Source organism: Panthera tigris, chromosome E1 (assembly GCF_018350195.1).
Source record: "Panthera tigris isolate Pti1 chromosome E1, P.tigris_Pti1_mat1.1, whole genome shotgun sequence".
In the NCBI taxonomy this organism is placed as follows: Eukaryota; Metazoa; Chordata; class Mammalia; order Carnivora; family Felidae; genus Panthera; species Panthera tigris.
Window position 1 is genome coordinate 46,237,909 of NC_056673.1, and position 19,098 is coordinate 46,257,006.

At 43.4% G+C, this 19,098-nt stretch overlaps 1 protein-coding gene and 1 long non-coding RNA gene across 6 annotated transcripts in view; one reads left to right on the top strand and one right to left on the bottom strand.

Moving 5' to 3' along the window:
* The window catches only part of TEX2 (testis expressed 2), a 105,158-nt gene that overhangs the window by 64,413 nt on the left and 21,647 nt on the right, over positions 1 to 19,098 (bottom strand). Inside the window, exon 1 of one of the 5 annotated variants that reach the window (XM_042967889.1) lies at positions 9,508 to 9,630. The exons of the other annotated variants lie outside the window; for them this stretch is intronic. The gene's annotated coding sequence lies outside the window, so the exon portion shown is untranslated. Of the gene's footprint in view, positions 1 to 9,507; positions 9,631 to 19,098 lie in introns of those variants that run through there. 5 annotated transcript variants of the gene reach the window in all.
* On the top strand, positions 9,635 to 17,242 carry LOC122233783. The gene is made up of 2 exons (XR_006211507.1): positions 9,635 to 10,167; positions 17,073 to 17,242. It is a non-coding gene; the product is annotated as an uncharacterized LOC122233783 (long non-coding RNA).

Below are 19,098 nucleotides of genomic sequence, written 5' to 3' on the forward strand. Positions count from 1 at the left end.
ACTGCTTAAATACAAGAAAATCTCAGGGCTCTGTTCACTCGTCTGCAAAATGAGGGGATGAGACTAAAGAAAAGCTGCTTCTAGGACCAAAATTGCTGGATAATTGAGTGTCCTGGAACCAGAGTGGATACTATGGGTTCCAGACAACCCACCAAGTGGTCACTCCCTCCTCCTGGGGACTACTGCAAGCCTCCTCCTCTCTGTCCTCCCATTGGCTGGCTGCTGGGGCCAGCAAAACTGACCCTCCCACAATCACAGCCCCGCAGGACAGCCAAGGTCAAGAGAAAAAAGCACCTGACTGTTGCCCAGGAAGATTATGTGGTTTGTTCAAGGCCGCAGCACTGACTAAAGGAGGGGGAGGGACAGTTAGACATGGGCTTTTGACACTGATGTCCTGATGCCTTTTTCACCACAGCAAGCTGCTTCCTCTAGCACATCACGCACATTCTTTATGACTGCTTTGTCCTAGCACCCGCCGTCTGTGCTCCTCCACGGACAGCTCTCCCAGGAACTAAGGGCTCAGTTCTCAACAACCAGCCTGTGACCAGCTGCATGGAGAAATGGAGAGTCGTCTCATTGTCTATCCGACAACCTAGTATCCTAAAAAAGTACCTAGCTCACTAGCGCCTGCCCTCCACCACCCAAACTCAATTATAACTGGGCTTCAAAAAAGGAGACAACCTTATCAAGCCCTTGGGAACTGAAATGCCCGAAAAGGAAATTTCCTTCCCAACAGGTCTCCTTCTTCCAAAGCCACCAGCAGATCACAGGACCCCGGGCTTTGACCCTGACTCCAGAGTCCTCAGAGGGGGAGGGCCTATATCTTACATTGCCATATAGGATTTCCTGCCAGAGATTCACTTAAGCAAAAGTCTGATTTGGTCATGAGCAAAGTGTGGCTGAAGATTTACTGTGTCCAGCCCCAGAATGGATGGGAATGTTAGAGACAACACTGAAAAACTGAGGCCGGAGGTCCGGTGTCTGGGAGGGCAAGCTGTATTATCAGGCTCACCATTCTGCTGAAAACTAACACTGAATTCAATATGAAAAAGAAAGGGAAAAAAAAAAACCCCGAAAACTTCTGAAAAGCACTGAAATTTTAACAACTGGGAAAGGAATAACCAGGCCGAGACTACGGAAAATGGGAACCCGGAGAAGAGCTCTGGAGAAGCCATTCTTGCCCTCAAAACACTGGATGATTCTGACAAATGGGAACTATTTATTTCCTTATTTTTTTTTTAAATGTTTATTTTTGAGAGAGTGAGAGAGAGAGAGAGAGAGAGAGAGAGAGAGAAAGAAGTGTGAGTGGGGGAGGGGCAGAGAGAGGGGGAGACACAGAATCTGAAGCAGGCCCCAGGCTCTGAGCTGTCAGCACAGAGCTGGAGGCGGAGCTTGAACTCATGAACCGTGAGATCATGACCTGAGCCGAAGTTGGTCGCCCAACCGACGGAGCCACCCAGGCACCCAGGAACTTGAATTTTAGTGCTCTTTTGAGCAGAAATCAAAGTTCAGGGCTGGCTGAGATACAGCACTAGCTGAAGACCCTTCCACAATGAGCTGCTCCAGAGGGCCACACGTGCTCAGCAGTGGGTGAACAAGGAGAAAACCGGCCCTCTTCGAGTTGAGAGCTTTGAGAACATAACGCTAAGTGAAGTACGCTGGTCACAAAAAGCCAAATGCTGTGTGAGTCCACTTATTTGAGCTTTCTCAAGTAGTCAGCTTCATATAAACACAGAGTAGAAGGCAGTTACCGGGGGTTGGGGAAGGGGAAACGAGGAGATGTCTCACGGGCACAGACTTTCAGTTTTGTATGATGAAGAAGTTTTGGAGACTGGTTGGAAAACAATGTGGATCTACGTAACACTACTGAATGGTACACCTAAAGAGTTAAGATGGTAAATTTAGTGCTATGTATATTTAACCATAAATTGGAAATAAAAAATATTTTGAAAAATATTCATTCAAAACTTCACAACGATGTGATATTAACACTGTGAACTACTTATCATGCCAACTAAAACAATTCTATTCAAAAAGCTCACACTGCTCTTTAGTATTTACCATACGGTTACATTTTTAGGTAACAAGTGCAATTGTATTTATGCTCCCATACTTTGTGGGGGTCAAAAAAACTTTAGAGCCCAATGGCCCCTGCACCTTACCCACGTATGTTTCAGGGAAAAAGGATATTTGAAACTCTTTTGCTGATGGGTCTTTCCTAAGGTCTTGACTGCCATTCTCCATTAAAGTTACTATGCCTTGTAAAGATGGTCACTGCTCTCATTAAGACTGAGAAAGCTTCAAAGAAGGGCTTCTCTCCCTAGCATTTATGCAGGATTCTATCCTATCCAGTCTAAAAACAAGGAATAAATCAATGGCTCTCATCTAACCTGAGCTTATAAAAAACAAAGACCTTAAACAGGAAGGTAGTAGTCAACTGCCCTATCATGAAGTCTGTGAGGCTCTCAAACTTAGTACAGTTAGAGTTAGAATATGAAACATCCATGAAATTTATTTTACTTCTAGTCACTCAAAAAGGTCATTGTCGTTAATTAGGCCATGAAAAGCCAATCAATGATAAATCAGACTATATAATGAAAGATGAACAACTATTTCAAGACTCAATTTTGGCATTTATTAACTCAAATATAATAACCTCCCTGAATTCTGATGATTTTTTTTTTTTTTTGCGGGGGGAGGGGGCTAATATTCTAATAAAAACTGCCCTTCCTACCTCCATCTGTATTTGAAACAATTCAATCCTGGGATTTTATAGAGTCATAAAAAGAGAAAATAGTTCCTTCCAGGCTGCTCACTTATCAGAAACCCATCCCACTTGGTCCTCCCACATTAAAACAAATAGTGATGTGGCCATTATGATCAACATTATTATTACTTTCTAATTCATATACTAGATTAGAAGGAGTGCAGGAGGAAGGAAAAAGTCAGAGGGGGAAGCAAGGAGGGAAGAGAGTGATTTTGACTGCGAATGGAACTGGCTTCCAGATAAAGTGTGTACAGTAACACAGCAGATCTTAGGAAACAAGCCTGTTTGGAATATGCCTCATTTCTCAGGAGCATCACTAATCCTTCAAGATCATTATTAAAATGCTTTGTCTTTGTAAAATTCAGCCTGTTAGATATTTGCTGCCTCTGAACAAGCTTGCACTTGGACATATGATGTATGAATACCATCTGCTAGCATGGGTTGAGTCAGTCAATAGTTTTAATTCAAAAACTTCTCTTGGCAGGGGAATAGAAGCAAGCTGCATTGTGTTGCAGAGGATGGCTTAATACCTCTTATCTGTGCATTTTTTAATAGGATTTGGTTTTATAAAAAATACGAAAGAGGCCTTAAGACTCCATTTTTCCACCTTGATGCTGCTGAGGAAACAGGTGAATCTAGTCAAACCCACCATAGTAGAAAGGTCTGATTTAGTCTAAAAATCTCAAGTGCATCTTAACAGCTATCCCTTGATTCATTTAAATTCAATGAAGCAGCTGAGAATTGCCAGCAGCCATTCTAATCTGTTAATACTCCACCTCGCAAACAAAAATCAATATTGACATTATAGATAATGAACTAGCTCGGGCCTTAGTTTCATTTAAGAAAAGAAAAGAAAGAGAAAAGAAAGTACTCTACTTCCAGCACAGGCAACCCTCTCAAGACACTTGGACTGATTGTTAGAAACTCAGAATGCCTTTCCCATTAGTTCTTAGATTCTGAGACCCACCCTCCAAAGTTTCTTCCAGTCTGGCAGGGTTCAGCACCACAAACAACACAACACAGGTTTCATAACTGCTAATAAACAACAGGTCCACCCTCTTGGGCCACAAGGCATGGACCTTTTACCGGCCGCAAAGAAGGTCTAGCTGGGAAGAATGCCATATCCATGGAGGAAAAAGGTGTTCAAACGCATCAACACGATTAGAATTTTGCTTTACAGACTGCTAGATAGATCTAATAATGAAATCCAAGTTCAGTTCACAGTAACTCATTCAAAACCAGGTCACGCCTCCAGCACAACCACACAAAGTCTATGGAGGTTTACAAAGGTTAACGCCGGTGCCACCCACTGTGGGAAACTCAAGGAGACAACAGATGGACATCGTGTATGACATCTATACGAAAGCAAAAAGGCCCTAGAGTAAAATAAAAACCTAGAACAGGTATGCCCAAATCAGATGGTGCTAATTAAGTCAAGAAGTCTGGGAATATATATATATATATATATATATATATATATATATTTTTTTTTTTTTTTTTTTTTTTTTTTTTTTAAGCAGAAAAGTTATGGCTGGGGGCGCCTGGGTGGCTCAGTCGGTTGAGTGCCTGACTTCAGCTCAGGTCATGATCTCGCGGTCTGTGAGTTCAAGCCCCACATCAGTCTCTGTGCTGACAGCTCAGAGCCTCGAGCCTGCTTTGGATTCTGTGTATCCTTCTCTCTCTGCCCCTCCCCCGCTCATGCCCTGTCTCTCTCTCTCTGTGTGTCAAAAATAAACATTAAAAAAAATTAAAAAAAAAAAAAAAGAAAGAAAAGTTATGGCTGCGGCCTACACATGAAAAGAATATTGCAGTTATGAAGCATCAGAGCATGGAAAGGCACAGAGATGGGAACAAGAGGGTCGCTGAATGGTTGGGTTAGCTACGGCTGAGGGGCTGCACTGGGGGGTGTGGGAGGAAGGCTAATATTTGAATTAAGGGCAGGGAATCAATTATTCAAAACCTTGAAAGGCTAAGCATTTGGATTTATACTTATTTATTTTTTTGAGAGAGAGAGCGTGCATGAGCGGGGAAGAGGCAGAGAGAGAGAGGGAGGGAGAGAGAGAATCCCAAGCAGGCTCCACATTCAGCATGAAGATTAACGTGGGGCTCGATCCCATGACCCATGAGATCACAACCTGAGCTGAAACCAAGAGTTGGACGCTCAACCGACTGAGCTACCCATATGCCCCTGGGTTTGTATTTAAATCTTAGGAAACAGAACCCCTGTAGATTCTTGAGAAGTGTGAAAACTGGGAAGAGATGTTTTTGTTCAGGTGAGTGAGTGCCTGGAAGCTAGGAGGCAGGTGTTGGAAATCTGGAAGAAGGGTAAGAAAAGAGTCGTTAGTGGCTGTGTTCACCAAATAACACATTTCAAAAGCTGATGTTCATGGGGTCTAACGTTAACAACACGCAAATCTGGGAAAGAGTTATAGTGCTCCTTATTCAGTTTTTATTTTTTGCAACTATTTTAAATACTGAAATTATTTCTAAATTAAAAAAAAAAAAACATCAAAAAGGGGCACCTGGTAGCTTAGTTGGTTAAGCGTCCAACTCTTGGTTTCGGCTCAGGTCATGATCTCACGGTTTTTGAGTTTGATCCCCACACCAGGCTCTGTGCTGACAGTGCAGAGCCTGCTTCGGACTCTCTCTCTCTCTCTGTTCCTTCAACACTTGTGTTCTCCCTCCCTCTCTCTCTCAAAATAAATAAATAAACTTTAAAAACAACAACAACAACAAAAGCAGCGTTCCTCACCATTATTTGGCTTTGGATCTGTTGGCAAACGTTGCTCCCTCCTACCTCCCACTGTTGTACCAGACAGAATGATCAAGGCCAGTTACAGGTAGTAACAGGAGGCAGCCTAAGTTTTACCTTCCTTGAACTTTTTAAAATTTTATTTTGAGATAATTATAGGCTCACAGTAAGTTGCAAAGGAAGTGCAAAGAGGTGCTGTGTACCTTTCACCAACCATTCCTTAAATTTTCAAGCCAAATCAATTCCAAGTGGTTAAGAAGTCAGGTTTTAGGGGTGCCTAGGTGGCTCAGTCCATGGAGCATCCGACTTTGGCTCAGGTCATGATCTTGCAGTTTGTGGGTTCAAGCCCCAAGTTAGGCTCCACGCTTACAGGGCGGAGCCTGCTTGGGATTCTCTTTTTCTCTTCCCAGCTCTCTCTCTGCCCCTCCCCCACACAAGTGTATGCTTGTGTGCTCGTGCACATACTGTCTCTCAAAATAAATAAATAAACTTAAAAAAGAAAGAAAGAAAGAAAGAAATCAGGTGTTAACCACAGACCACCAATCCATCCCTGTAAGAAAAATGCATCTACCTAAGAGTGGAACTTCCCCTTATAAGGACTTTCTGATAGTCTTTCTTAAGGTCTTAAATGGTCAAGTTTAGGAAGGTATCATCAATAGATAATTCCCAATACAGCATCAATAGATACGTAAACAGGCAATTCAACTAAAAGTTCAAATGGCCAATGAACAAACAAACGAAAAAGGCTCAGCTCACTGAAAGCAACAGATAGCTGGGAAACAAATCAGTGAAACAATTTTAGTCATCGAAAACCATCAATGAAATATAATCTGTGATGCTCTCAAAGGCACACTGAGACAAACTGATTATTGTTGCCCTAATGGTTGGAACATGATTAGTAAAAAAACTTTTCTGAAAACAATTTTGCAGTAACTATTAAGTCCCTCAATAATGTTCATTCCATACATGCACTAGGCAAAATCAGAGGTGGGTGGAGGGCGCCTGGGTGGCTCAGTTGTTTAAGCGTCAGGCTCTTGATCTGGGCTCAGGTCATGATCTCACCATCCTGAGATGGAGCCCTGTGTCTGGCTCTGCACTGGGCGTGGAGCCTGCTTAAGGTTCTCTCTCTCCCTCTGCCCCTCCCCCATGCTCTTGCACTCACTCTCTCTCTCAAAAAAAAAAAAAAAAAAAAAAAATAGAGGGCAGCAGGCAGCATTAATGCCAGTCTTCTCTATATAATGGGCATATCAGTAATTTTTACTTTCTAATTTTAGACCAAATACTTCCAAAATGTGGGGAAAAAAATTACATGTAAATGCATGCCAATCTTTAAAATAAAATCACAATCTTTGGAATATAAAATTGTACTAGCCCGTCCCTCCCTCACCTTACCCATGAGAAAACTAAGGCACAGAAAAGATTCATTTTTATAAAATGAGTCACACCATATGTATACATGCGATCTGTTTTTATACACAAGACTCCACAGAGAAGTAATCTAGCACATGGGTATCAATGAGGCCTTTGGCTTCAGTTCTAATAACTTGGGAGGAGTGTGACCCTCAGGCAAATTAAAGCCTCTGTTTAAGGGTCTTAAGCCTCTGTTTCTCCATCTGTAAAATGGGAACGGTAAAAGAGTGTTCAGATTAAATAAAACAATTTATGTAAGGCACTGAGCATGGTCCCTGGTATAGAACAAGCATTCCTTAAATGTCATCTGTGCTTGTAAGTATTTCCTCACATCAACAGAGATTCTTTTACACGTGATTTTATTTTTTATTTTATTTTATTTTTTTTAAATTTTTTTTTTTTAATTTTATTTTTGAGACAGAGAGAGACAGAGCATGAACAGGGGAGGGGCAGAGAGAGAGGGAGACACAGAATCTGAAACAGGCTCCAGGCTCTGAGCTGTCAGCACAGAGCCCGACACGGGGCTCGAACTCACGGACCGTGAGATCATGACCTGAGCCGAAGTCGGACGCTCAACCAACCAAGCCACCCAGGCGCCCCTACACGTGATTTTAAATAGCTAGATAAAATGAATATTCTAGAGCAGAACCATTTCATCACATCCACATCACTTGGAATTTTTTGCTGTTACAAACAATGCTACAATACATTATGATTTTATACACAGATACACAGCCTTTGACTGCCTCTCTGATTATCTCCTCAGTAAATAGTTTTAGAAGCGGTATTAGGGGTTAAATAGCATATGTACAATTTCGAAACAAGTTTTCCAGCTCATTGTAGAAACCTTCTAAAACAGATGTATGCAGAAGAAAAGTGAAGTTTTCTCCTGCTCCCCTCGAATCAACAGTTTAGAATGTATCCTTCCTTCCACTCGTTTTATTTGCATTTATCAACACACACAAACACATAAAACTGTTTCTGTTTTTTTGTCTTAAATGAGATCATACTATACAGATTGCTTTGCAGTTTGTTTTTCACTTACTATTTCTTGGACTTCTCCCCATGCCTATCTATAGAAGTCAGCAGGTACGCACACACGCACATGCTTTTTCCACATAGTACAGATATACCATCATCCACTTACTCATTCCTTTGATAGAAATTTGAGGGTTTTTTTGAGTTTTCACTATCAGAAACAATGCTATCTTGAAAAGCCTTTCCTATAAATCTTGTATACAAGTGCAACTCTATCTGTAGGGTACATTCTTAGAGGTGGAATTGATGGCTCAAAGGAGGTGCCTGTTTACAATTTTGGAACTGTCTTGCCAATTCGCCCAATTTGCTAACGATGTATGAAGCATCCACCTTGAACTTTTGTCAAGACTGAACATCGTTTTTAATTTTTGTCCATCTGATTGATAGTAAAAAGGCATCTCAATGTTTTGATAATCACTTCAAGCTTTCCCCCCTCTATTTCCCTTCTTCTGTTAACCAGTCATGCATACTTCTTTGCTCAAGCATTTTTCCTACTCACTTTATGAGTCATGGACAGTTACCACTTTCTCTCCTGTGTGTTGCAATATTTTCCCCCATCTCTGATCTGACTTTTAACTTAATTTTTAAATATATAAAGTTTTCTATTTTGAGGTGTTGAATCTCTCAGTCTCTTAACTTTACAGTTCTGGGTTTTATACTTCCCAAGGAGGCCTTCCCCATTTCATCAGCATAAGAGCATCAGTCTCTGAAATCATTGCAGAAAATGATGACAATAGCATATACAACACACATACCGTTCTCTGTTCCTCATACAAGGATCAAACTCTTTAGAAAAATGGACTGATACGAACAATAATTTCTCTGTATTTCCTAGCCATAATAAACGGTCAAGTATTTGGATCTTTCCCCTCCAAATCATATTAGTACGCTAAGAAAACCTAGTTTATTTATTTTTTTAAATTTATTTTATTTTATGTTTTTTACTTTTTAAAATTTACATTCAAATTAGTTAGCATGTAGTGCAAAAATGATTTTAGGTGTAGATTCCTTATAGAAAACCTAGTTTATATATCTGAATCCATTCGTATCTACTGATTGCTTAGCTTTTCCACTCTCTGAGAAAGGAAGTAATGGGTGGAGGTAAGTGAATGTGACTTGAATGAAGGTTTCACAGAGGCATATGTGAGCTGGCCCTGGTAGACTTGACGGGCTAACCACAGAGACTCAGGGATTGAGAGTACATTCTAAGTGAGGGACAGAAGATCAGGAAAGGGAAGGAGGCAAGAAACCCAAGACCATGATGAAGATCTTCAAAGTCACAAGGTACTGCATTCCTGGCAGAGGCATGGTCCTGGATGGCCAACTGGCCACACTGAGGTTCCTTCTAAAGAGGCCAACTTGCCTGCAGGCCCCATCAGATAACATTCCCCCATCCTACTCAACCACCATTGTGGATGTGACAGGGAAGGTCTTGAGCTGAAGGCAGCCTAGTGATAGACCAAGTCCAAAAGTTCCACCCAAGTGTGAGATTCTGATAACTGTTCAGTTGGTAGAAGCATCAGCCACTGAAAATTCATACCTAGTGAAGCCATGAGGCAGCAGGGTCAGGAGCTCGGAGGGAGACCATGCCACTCAAATGACAGTGATGGAGCTCACCCACTTCACCTCCCTGGGCCTTGGGTTTTTTCACTGTAAACTGAGGGGACCCTCCTGGTCTTCAAGGAATTTTCCAGAAAGCTCTAAATTCTCTATGTCTATGGTTCTATGATTCAATATTCATGGAACAGAACCTAGAGTCTTATTTTCTCATTTCGCCAAGAGAAATTCTTGGCAATTGCTCAAGTCAAGTACAGGAAACCAGAATACACTTGAACTGATGGATGTGTCTAAGGCAATTAAGTCAAAATATTTTTCTAATAATATTGAAACAGTTCATCTCACATTAAGAAATACTTCTAGACCTTGTCTTGCTTAGACCAGCTGTGGAAACATCCCTCACTTCTTCTGGACACAGGTGGAGAGTTCGCTGAGTCTCCAAAAGACGAGATGCAGATACTCAGCGCTTGTGTGTGTGCCGTGGCAACGGAAAGCTTCACTCTCTTTTGGATTCAAATTATTCCTCCTCCAGGTTCCCACCTATCCTTACAGGGACACAACTCCATACCCTCTCACGACAAATGATCTCCCTCCTCCACTGCCTAGCGTTTTTGGTTTTGTTTTCAAATGGGAAGAGAGCAAGGTAAGAGAAAGGGAAGGGCTGGCCTAGTTTTTAAGATGAAACCACCATGTGTACCACCCTCTGTAAATCATTAACACTGCTATCCACTGTCTGTGAGGCGTCCCCACCCCCAGGCCCGCGAGTCACTCCCACTGCCATGGACCTCTCCATGGACCTCCATCCCACCTGCGGTGGGGGGTCGGGGGACGGACTTCTCCAGATCCCAGTCAGGAGGGATCTGAGCATGCAGACCTGGACTAGGACATTGCTGTTTCCAGGAAATTCCTGAATGAGCTCACTGATTTCTTAGTCAGATCTCCTAGTGGTGCGATTCCAGGCCTTGTCTCTCATCCAGGCCTCCAGTTTTGTCTCCCTCCTTTCTCCCTCTAAGCAGATGGCCCTGCCCCTAATTCACTGGGAAGGTGGTAGGAGTTGCCGTCTTGTCTCCCATACCCAATTATGCACACGAATCACTATTCTCATCCCTTGGCTAGAAATTCTTCTATCTGTTCCTCTCTAATCCACACCCACACACAGATCTTATCTAGGTCCAAAGAGGCCTAATTCTAAACCGAATGGATCCATTTGTCCCCTCATTCCTGCCCACCCAACCCAACCCCACACTAGGGACCACTGATTCTCCAACCACCAAGGATCCAACCCCAAAGGTCATCTCTGATGTTCCCTTCTTTATTCTCCAAACCTCTTTTCTTCCCCACATCCTCTTGACGGAGTTCTTTTATCACCTCACACCTCAACATTTCCTTCTGGCTTCATCCCCTGTCCCATCTCCACCCACATGGCATCCTGCCACCAGGCTTGTCTTCTTTAAACACTACTCTCATCACGTCATTCTTCTGCTCAAAAACCTTTCGTGTTCTTGTGTCTCTTTGGCTTTCATGGCCACCCTCTCTCTCAACCTTATTTTCCGTTACTCTCCAACGTGTTCCCAACGTTCTGGTTGGGTTTGATGAACTATCTCCTCCTTCCCACCTCCATTCATGCAGCTCTCTGTATTGGAAATGCCTTGCCTTGTCAAGTGCTAGCATCCTCCATGAAGCCAGTGATGCTTGAATTGAACCCCAGGCCTTCCTCCTAGACAACTCCAGCCTCCCAGCTGACCCCCTACAACATTTATGCCACACAAGTAATCAATAGCAAGTGTATTCTCAACCAAGAGTAGTTGACTTTCAAAGGTTCATCAGTAAGTCAGTTGTGTGAAATTCAAAATCCATTTATCCTGAAGGAAAATACATGGGAAGTAGGTTCTAGGCCATGAAATGTATGCAATCCACAGTGTAACTTAACCGTGATACAAATGTACCTTTCCAACCACGCAGAAGATAACTCAAAAGAAAAACACATTCTGAATTCAGATAATTCCAGGACGAAGGCCTCTGTCCATACTCCAGAAAGAGACAATTCTAGAGAATGGGAAGCCAAAAGCCAGGGTATAAATCGAAACACTTCTCATGCATCTGCTCCAACCCGACCTCTAGAATCTGAACTCCGATTTCCAATCTAGCCCAAGGACAGGAGTCTGTTTTAACTCATGTGCAAAATTTTCTCATTCAATAGAAGCAAGACCCTGGAAAAATACAGAGGAATTGGACCTGTCTCTGCCCCTAGACACATAGGAGCCAGGTAGCCGTCAGAGGACATGCTTCCTCCTGGGGCACCTCCATGCAGCAGCAGAACTGCTTTGGTGACTTCCAAGCATCGCCATGGCAAAAGGCATCAGGGAGAACACGGGGAAAAAATATTTTTTACTGTTTATTTTTGAGAGAGAGTATGAGTATGAGTGGGGGAGGGGCAGAGAGAGAGAGAGAGAGGGAGACACAGGATCTGATGTAGGCTCCCGGCTCTGAGCTGTCAGCACAGAGCCCGACACGGGGCTTGAACTCACAAACCACGAGATCACGACCTGAGTCGAAGTCAGATGTTTAACCGACTGAGCCACCCAGGCGCCCCAAGAACATGGGGAAATTTTAAATTTGTCCAGAGAATAGAGCAGGGCACACAGATAACTTCTAATTAGGAACTTGGTGGCCACTCCTCAGTGGGGATTAGGTTCTAAGGTCAGTGCAAAAAGCAACCAATAGCCAAGATTTCCCCACAAAGTACTGTATAAATGCTTCAGGTGACCTTGTGCAGTCACTGTTGTGCCAAGTCAAGTCTAAGAAACTTCAAGGCCAGCAAAAGGATGGAACTAAAGACAAGACTGAATGTGGCTGGCCGTTCACCCCACTCCGCCCCCAGGAAGGCTAACAAAACTCTAATGCAGATGGGAAGTTCCAGAAGCTCCTGCTCGCCTGCAGCATTTGCTCTTGCTTTAATGTCAAGTCTCTGTGACCTTAATACACATTAATAGGTGTGCTGGGAAGATTAAGGTGGAAGGTGGGGAGTTTTCTGAAGTCAGAGAAACCTGGTTAAGAATTCAAACTCAAGCATTCCAGCTTCAGATCCCTGCTACACTGCTTACCAGTGTGTGACTGGACAAATTACTGCAAAAAGCCTCTGTTTCTTTTGGAGAAAAATGGAGGTAACAGTGCCTACTTCAGAAGGGCTGCTGGGAAAATTAAGAAATACCATTTAGCATATGTAAATTCTTAGTATCAGCATCCACAGCAGGCGGGGCACATCTTCGTTATCCTTGCCCATTGGGCCATGTTATCAAGGACCAAATGGCTGGTCTCCAGCCTCTCTAACCACCTAAACTAGAGACTGTCCTGTCTGACTTCAGGTTTAGTTCTGGCAACTGTGACCATTAAGAATTATAAACACAAGGGCAAAACAGAAATATGGAAAGGTCTATAAATTGTAGTGCAACATGAAAAAGCAGAAGTTGGGATGGTGAGCATTAAAACAAACAAACAAGAAAGAACATACAACTAACAGGATCCTAGGAGGCTACAGAGACTAAATATTAACAGTCGGCGCTTTACTGTGAGTTGTATTTTTTGCTTTTACTGCAGGGCTGGTTAAAAGGACCACTTTTAAAATGAAGCTGCTGAATGAGGTCTGTGGTTCCACCAACCTCTTTTTTTCCGTCCCTTCCCCACTTTGGCCACATATTTTTGCCAGATTCTAGCAAATGATGTTTAACAGTGATTGGCTAATTCTGTTTACTATTTTTCCATTTCAATGCTGATCTAAATTTTAACCAATAATCCACATTCATAAAGGGTTTACAATAACATTATGAAATCAAATCACTGACACAGGTGTAATGATGATAAGCATTGCTAAGTAAGCAAGAAACAATCAGTTGCTTAACTCTGATAGTCAAGGTCAACCTCATTCTAAAAGGTAGTGAGAGAACATTCAGTTTAAGGAGGGAGACCCGATACTACCTCTAATAACAATGTCTAGAGTTAGACCAATCCTGTCTCAGAAATTCTTATTATGTCACCTACAGCCAATCAGAACTTGGAATCAGCATGAAACCATACAGGCTTGCAATTCCAAACAGAAGAAAAGAAACTTGATGATTTGGGTAGCTTTTGTGTCCTCATCCTGGGTAATGCATAGTTTCTATTAAGCCTTTTGAAATGCTGAAAACGGCCCCCTGGCTCCCATGGGGTTTCTTAGCAGGTGTCAGGTTGGAACCACCAGCCTAGGTCAGCTCTACCTAGGAAACTGGTGGGACAGCCGATTAGCCAGCTCTAAGCACCTTCTTATTCCTAGTAATCAAAGGGCAAATGAATCTTAGGATTGGGCGGAGGGGAAATGTACCAGAAAATCTTAGGAAATGTGTTCATGCAAAAGACTCAACCACCCCTGCCCATCTCAGGGCTTATCATAATTGAGAAGAGGGGGATCAGAAGACAAATAATTTGAAAAAATTCCCCGGTAATCACAGCCTATGTAGGTGAACACACATGCCCCTCAATATCTACCATGGAATTGAGACTCACTGGTCTAAATCAACTTAGAATATCAGGAACACATTATACTTACTAACTTACACACACACACACACACACACACACACACACACACACACACACATGGGAAAGGGTGATGAAACCACCAGGAAGTCAATTGGAAATACAGTACCTGCCATTCCTAAGCACCAGTAACTAGTTGATCCAGTCTACATCTATGTTAGAAGGCACTGCCTTAGAAGCAACTGCTTTGTAAGAGGCGACTGCTCTGTACCTACAGTAAAAGGGCGGGGAGGTGTCTCTCTGTCAAGGTTAATCAGTGAACTACCTCAGACCTGTAACAGAGTATAAATTGTGAAATCAAGAGAGCCTCATTTCAGATGAGGAATCAGAGGTGGGCCACTGCTTCCATGGGCATAGGACACAACTGGACTGAGTTTTGCTCTTGATCTTTGATACACCTGACTGTACTGTTTGCCCCTTGAGTTGTGGCCTCATCTCCTGGGGCTGGTCCTAGTTTCCCCCCCCCCAACCCGACCCCAACCCAGACCCTAGGTATAGAGCTGACCCCAGCCAGGGAGGGCCTCCACAGCTGTCCATTCCTGAAGGTCTGTTTCATTGCTGTCTCAAGGACCAAAAGCAAGACAGAAGGCAGCAATGAAGGGCAAATGAAAAAAAAAAAAAACAACAAAAAACAAATGTGGATGCACAAAGTAACGAGAAAAAGCTGTTTCTTGGTAGATAAGGGGGAATAAGCACCAGGAGCGGTTCATAACCAGAAATACGAGTACACAGCTTAGAACCAAACTGCCTAATCTAATTCTGGAGGCACTATAAACCTGATGGCTGTACTGGGGCCCCATGTGACGTTTCAAAGAAGAGAATGCTGTAAAGTTGAGATCTTGATGATGTTCTGCTCATGGGCCCAACAACTGCCTAGAAGCAGCTTCCTGCCCTTTCCAGATGATTAGCGCTGTGTTGTTGGGTTTCGCCCTCCAGCTTCTGTGGGTCCTCAGGGAGTACATTCGGCCAAAGCAAAATGCCAAAACAGAAGCAGCATTTTCCGGCCATCCATGTGTAATTAGGATACCATAAAGTCCCACAGCAAAAATTCAACACCCAAAAGCAGAGCCTGGGGCAGCTGAGACTAGCTGGGAAGTGCCACATCTCGGGAGTGGCCTCACCGGGACTGCATCTTCCGATCTGTCAAATGAGAGTCGTGATGGTGAAAGCCCAGCCCTCAAATTGCCAGGAGAAAGAATAAATGGGACAGCACTTCATAAACTGTGAAGCTTGGGTACCGACAGCATAGAAATGTTATAATTAACCACAGGGCTCTCTCCCCATGGACAGGATGGAGTAAAGAACACCAACGGAATATTATTATTTCTTCTCAAAGACCTGTTTGGCAGTTACTTTATTAAAAAAATTTTTTTAATGTTTATTTTTGAGAGAGAGAGAGAGAGAGAGAGCAAGCTGGGGAGGGGCAGAGAGAGAGGAAGACACAGAACCCGAAGCAGGCTCCAGGCTCTGGGCTGTCAGCACAGCGCCTGACCTGGGGCTCAAATCCACTAACTGAGAGATCATGACCTGAACCGAAGTCAGACACTTAACCTACTGAGCCACCCACGTGCCCTGGCAATTATTCTATTTAAATAAAGATGTCACATGGTTATCTTCAGAAAATAGAAGGGTTTTTTTCATCCAAAAACTTTATGCAGCCACTTTCTGAGCTGAGACGTTAACTTTTACACAGGCCTCGAGGCCTCAAGGCCTTACCAAGAAGATCTCGTTTAAACCAAACAACTCGGAGAGGTAAGTACTATTATTCTTCTCACATTTTGCAGATGTGGGAAAAGGACGAAAGTGGTTTAGGCAACTTACCAAGGCAACAAAACTACTGACTAGCAGAGCCAGGGCTCACGGTCCAAGGCCATGCTCTACACCTCTGCACTTACTGCCTCGCTCAGGTTATTTCCAAGGACAAATCAATCCATGGTCAACAGAAGCTCTCTACAGGTGCTCTGTGCTTCAATAAAGACTTACATCTATTCAACATTTATTGAGCACTGGCTGCACGCCAAGCCCATCACTGAAAGACAAAGACCTTCACACCGTCTGTCCAGGGAGAGCATCAACTCCAGGGGGAACCCTGAGTCTAAAGACACCTCAGGAAAGCAATGAAGAGTACTTTTTTTTTTAAGTTTATTTATTTATTTTTGAGAGAGGGAGAGAGAGCATGCACGCATGCACACACACACAAGCACGAGTGAGCGGGGGAAGGCAGAGAGAGAATCCCAAGCAGGCTCTGCACTCTCAGTGCAGAGCCTGTGATGGGGCTCAAACCCATGAACCATGAGATCGTGACCTGAGCCGAAATCAAGAGCCAGATACTCAACCGACTGAGCCACCCAGGTGCCCTGAAAAGTACTTTTTAAAAAGTCCCAGTACGGGATTCAGCATCCGACTCTTGATCTCAGCTCAGGTCTGGATCTCAGGGTTGTGAGTTCAAGCCCCAACCCACGTTGGGCTCCACGCTTGGTGTGAAATCTACCTTAAAAAACAAAACAAAGCAACTTGTAGTAATTCACAGAACAGACTATAAAATACTTAGTTGTATTGTTATAGGCCCCTCAAAGCCTGCTTGGGATGACAATCAACCTATTAAGGAAATATGCTCCACATCGGGAAGACTTTCTTATAGTATAGTACACCACAGTTTACAGCAAAAAGAAATCCGGCAGGACCTAATCAGCCCTCAGCACTACGTGGTCTCCCCACCTCCCCTACTTTATTGCTGTATATAAGTAAATGTTCTATTGCATGTACTAAAATTTTAAGAAAACCCTAAAAATACTGCACATCCCTTTTTGTGTGCTATGGGAACATATTTCCATCCTAGGGAAGTCAGTCACAATTAGCTGGGACTTCCCTGAGACAGTGAGAGGCTACATCAGATGAGGCTGTGTAGCAAATGTTCCATCCACGTTATTGATTACCTGGTGACTTTATTGATATCTGTCTTCCCTTTTATACTAGCCATCTCAGGCAGCTGCTACCACAGATTTTCGCTATGTAAACTACCCCACAAAATGTTCATCTAAATGTCTTCAGGGACTACCATATGGAAACTGACTTCAAAAACAACATCCAAAGACAAGCTCTTATTTTCTTCTCAATTTATTATGTCTATAAAACAAGAATTTGGAGTTGATTGTAGATCTAAGACTCTCTCTTTTATTTTAAATGTTTATTTTATTTATTTTTGAGAGAGAGAGAGAGAGAGAGAGGGAGAGAGAGCGCACGCGAGCGAGCGCAAGCAGGGGAAGGGCAGAGAGAGAGAGAGGGAGACGAGGATCCAAAGCAGGCTCCATGCTAACAGCAGAGAGCCTGATGCGGGGCTCGAATTCACGAACTGTGAGATCATGACCTGAAGTCAGATGCTTAACCAACTGAGCCGCTCAGGCGCCCTAAGGCTCTCCTGACTTCACAATTTATGCACTGTTACAGGTCTGTTTGCACAAACATTTTAATTTCAGCCAAACCTTTCTAGCTGCACATGTGGGATTTAAGCTCTAAGAGCAGAGACCACAATTTAGCATCCGGTACTTGCCATTTGTATCCTGCCTTACAATGCGCAAAGCAGTACTGGAATAGCCCTCAGGGAGCTTAGAGAAGGGCTGTGAGAGATATCATCGAATAATCAACGCAAGGGCTCTGAAGTAACGTGAAGGGTACCAGGAGGGCACAGCCTGTAGGGAAACCTAATCAGTTTGAGGATCAGTCACGGAAGGGTCCCTGGAGCAAGTGGGAATTGGGCTGACATCTCAAGGATGAGTCTGAGTTGGCCAGGACTGTAATGCGGGCAGTCCAGAAGGGAGCATGGCATGAGCAAGGGACCTGAGGCAGGAGCACAACCTAACAGAGGAATACAAAGAAGCCCCTTGAATGTGGGTACAGTGGACACAGCATGAGACTGGAAAGGTAGGCAGGGACCAGGTCATGCAGGACTTTGAAGGCCACACCAAGAGCAATGAGGAACAGCTGAAGGGTCACTGTATGTTGTCTAGAGGCAGGTACGGAGGTGATCAGATGCACGTTCTGAAAAGCTCACTCGGTGCAGTGTGAAAACAGACTGGAAAGGGACAAGAAGGGACTCAGAAAGGTCAGTTACACTCTTACATTTTAGGTGAAAGGTGACAGTAGCCCAGACAAGGGAGGTGGCTGTGGAGATGAGACAAGGGGCCTGAGAGAGAGAAGATGAAATGGGTGGGATTTGGTGGGTGGGCTAGGGAAGGAGGAAGAAGGTATTTCCAAGGACAAGCCTTAGGCTTACAAGACAGACAGTGGTCAGTGGTCCCATTTATCATGTCTGGGAATAAGAGAAGGATCAGGTTTAGGGGGAACGGAGTAGGTGCAGTTTGGAACATCTTTTTTTTAATGTTTATTTATTTATTTTGAGAGAGAGAGAGAGAGTGCAAGCAAGTGGGGAAGAGGCAAAGAGAGAGGGGGGAAAGAGAGAGAACCCCAAGCAGGCTCCATGCTGTCAGCACAGAGCCCAGCACAGGGGTCAATCCCATGAACCATGAGATCATGACCTGAGCCAAAATCAAAAGTCAGACACTTAACCGACTGAGCCACCCAGGCACCCCCAATTTGGGACATCTTGAGTCTGACACTTGGTGGCCTCCAAAGGTAAGTGTCAGAAAGGTGTTGAAAGTTCTGATTCAATAACTAATACTATTACACATCCACCCAGAAGGGAGACTAATCATTCTTTACAAATACCCAAAACCAGTAGAAAGAGAATTTGTTGAATGACGAAGTATTTTCTTGAAGTGACCTCTAACGATACTGTGCAGGTAACATATGTAATAAAACCATTTCAGAAATGTCTGCCTACGTTCAACTTTTTGGAACGTCTTTCAGAGAAATTGAATGCCATCCACTATCCTACACATGCAAAAAAAATCTTCAACTTTTGGGACCCTAATTTAAACCAGGCAGCAAACAAGAAATTTCAAAATGGAGCAGGAAAAATAAGTTTCCTAAAATGAGGAGTTGG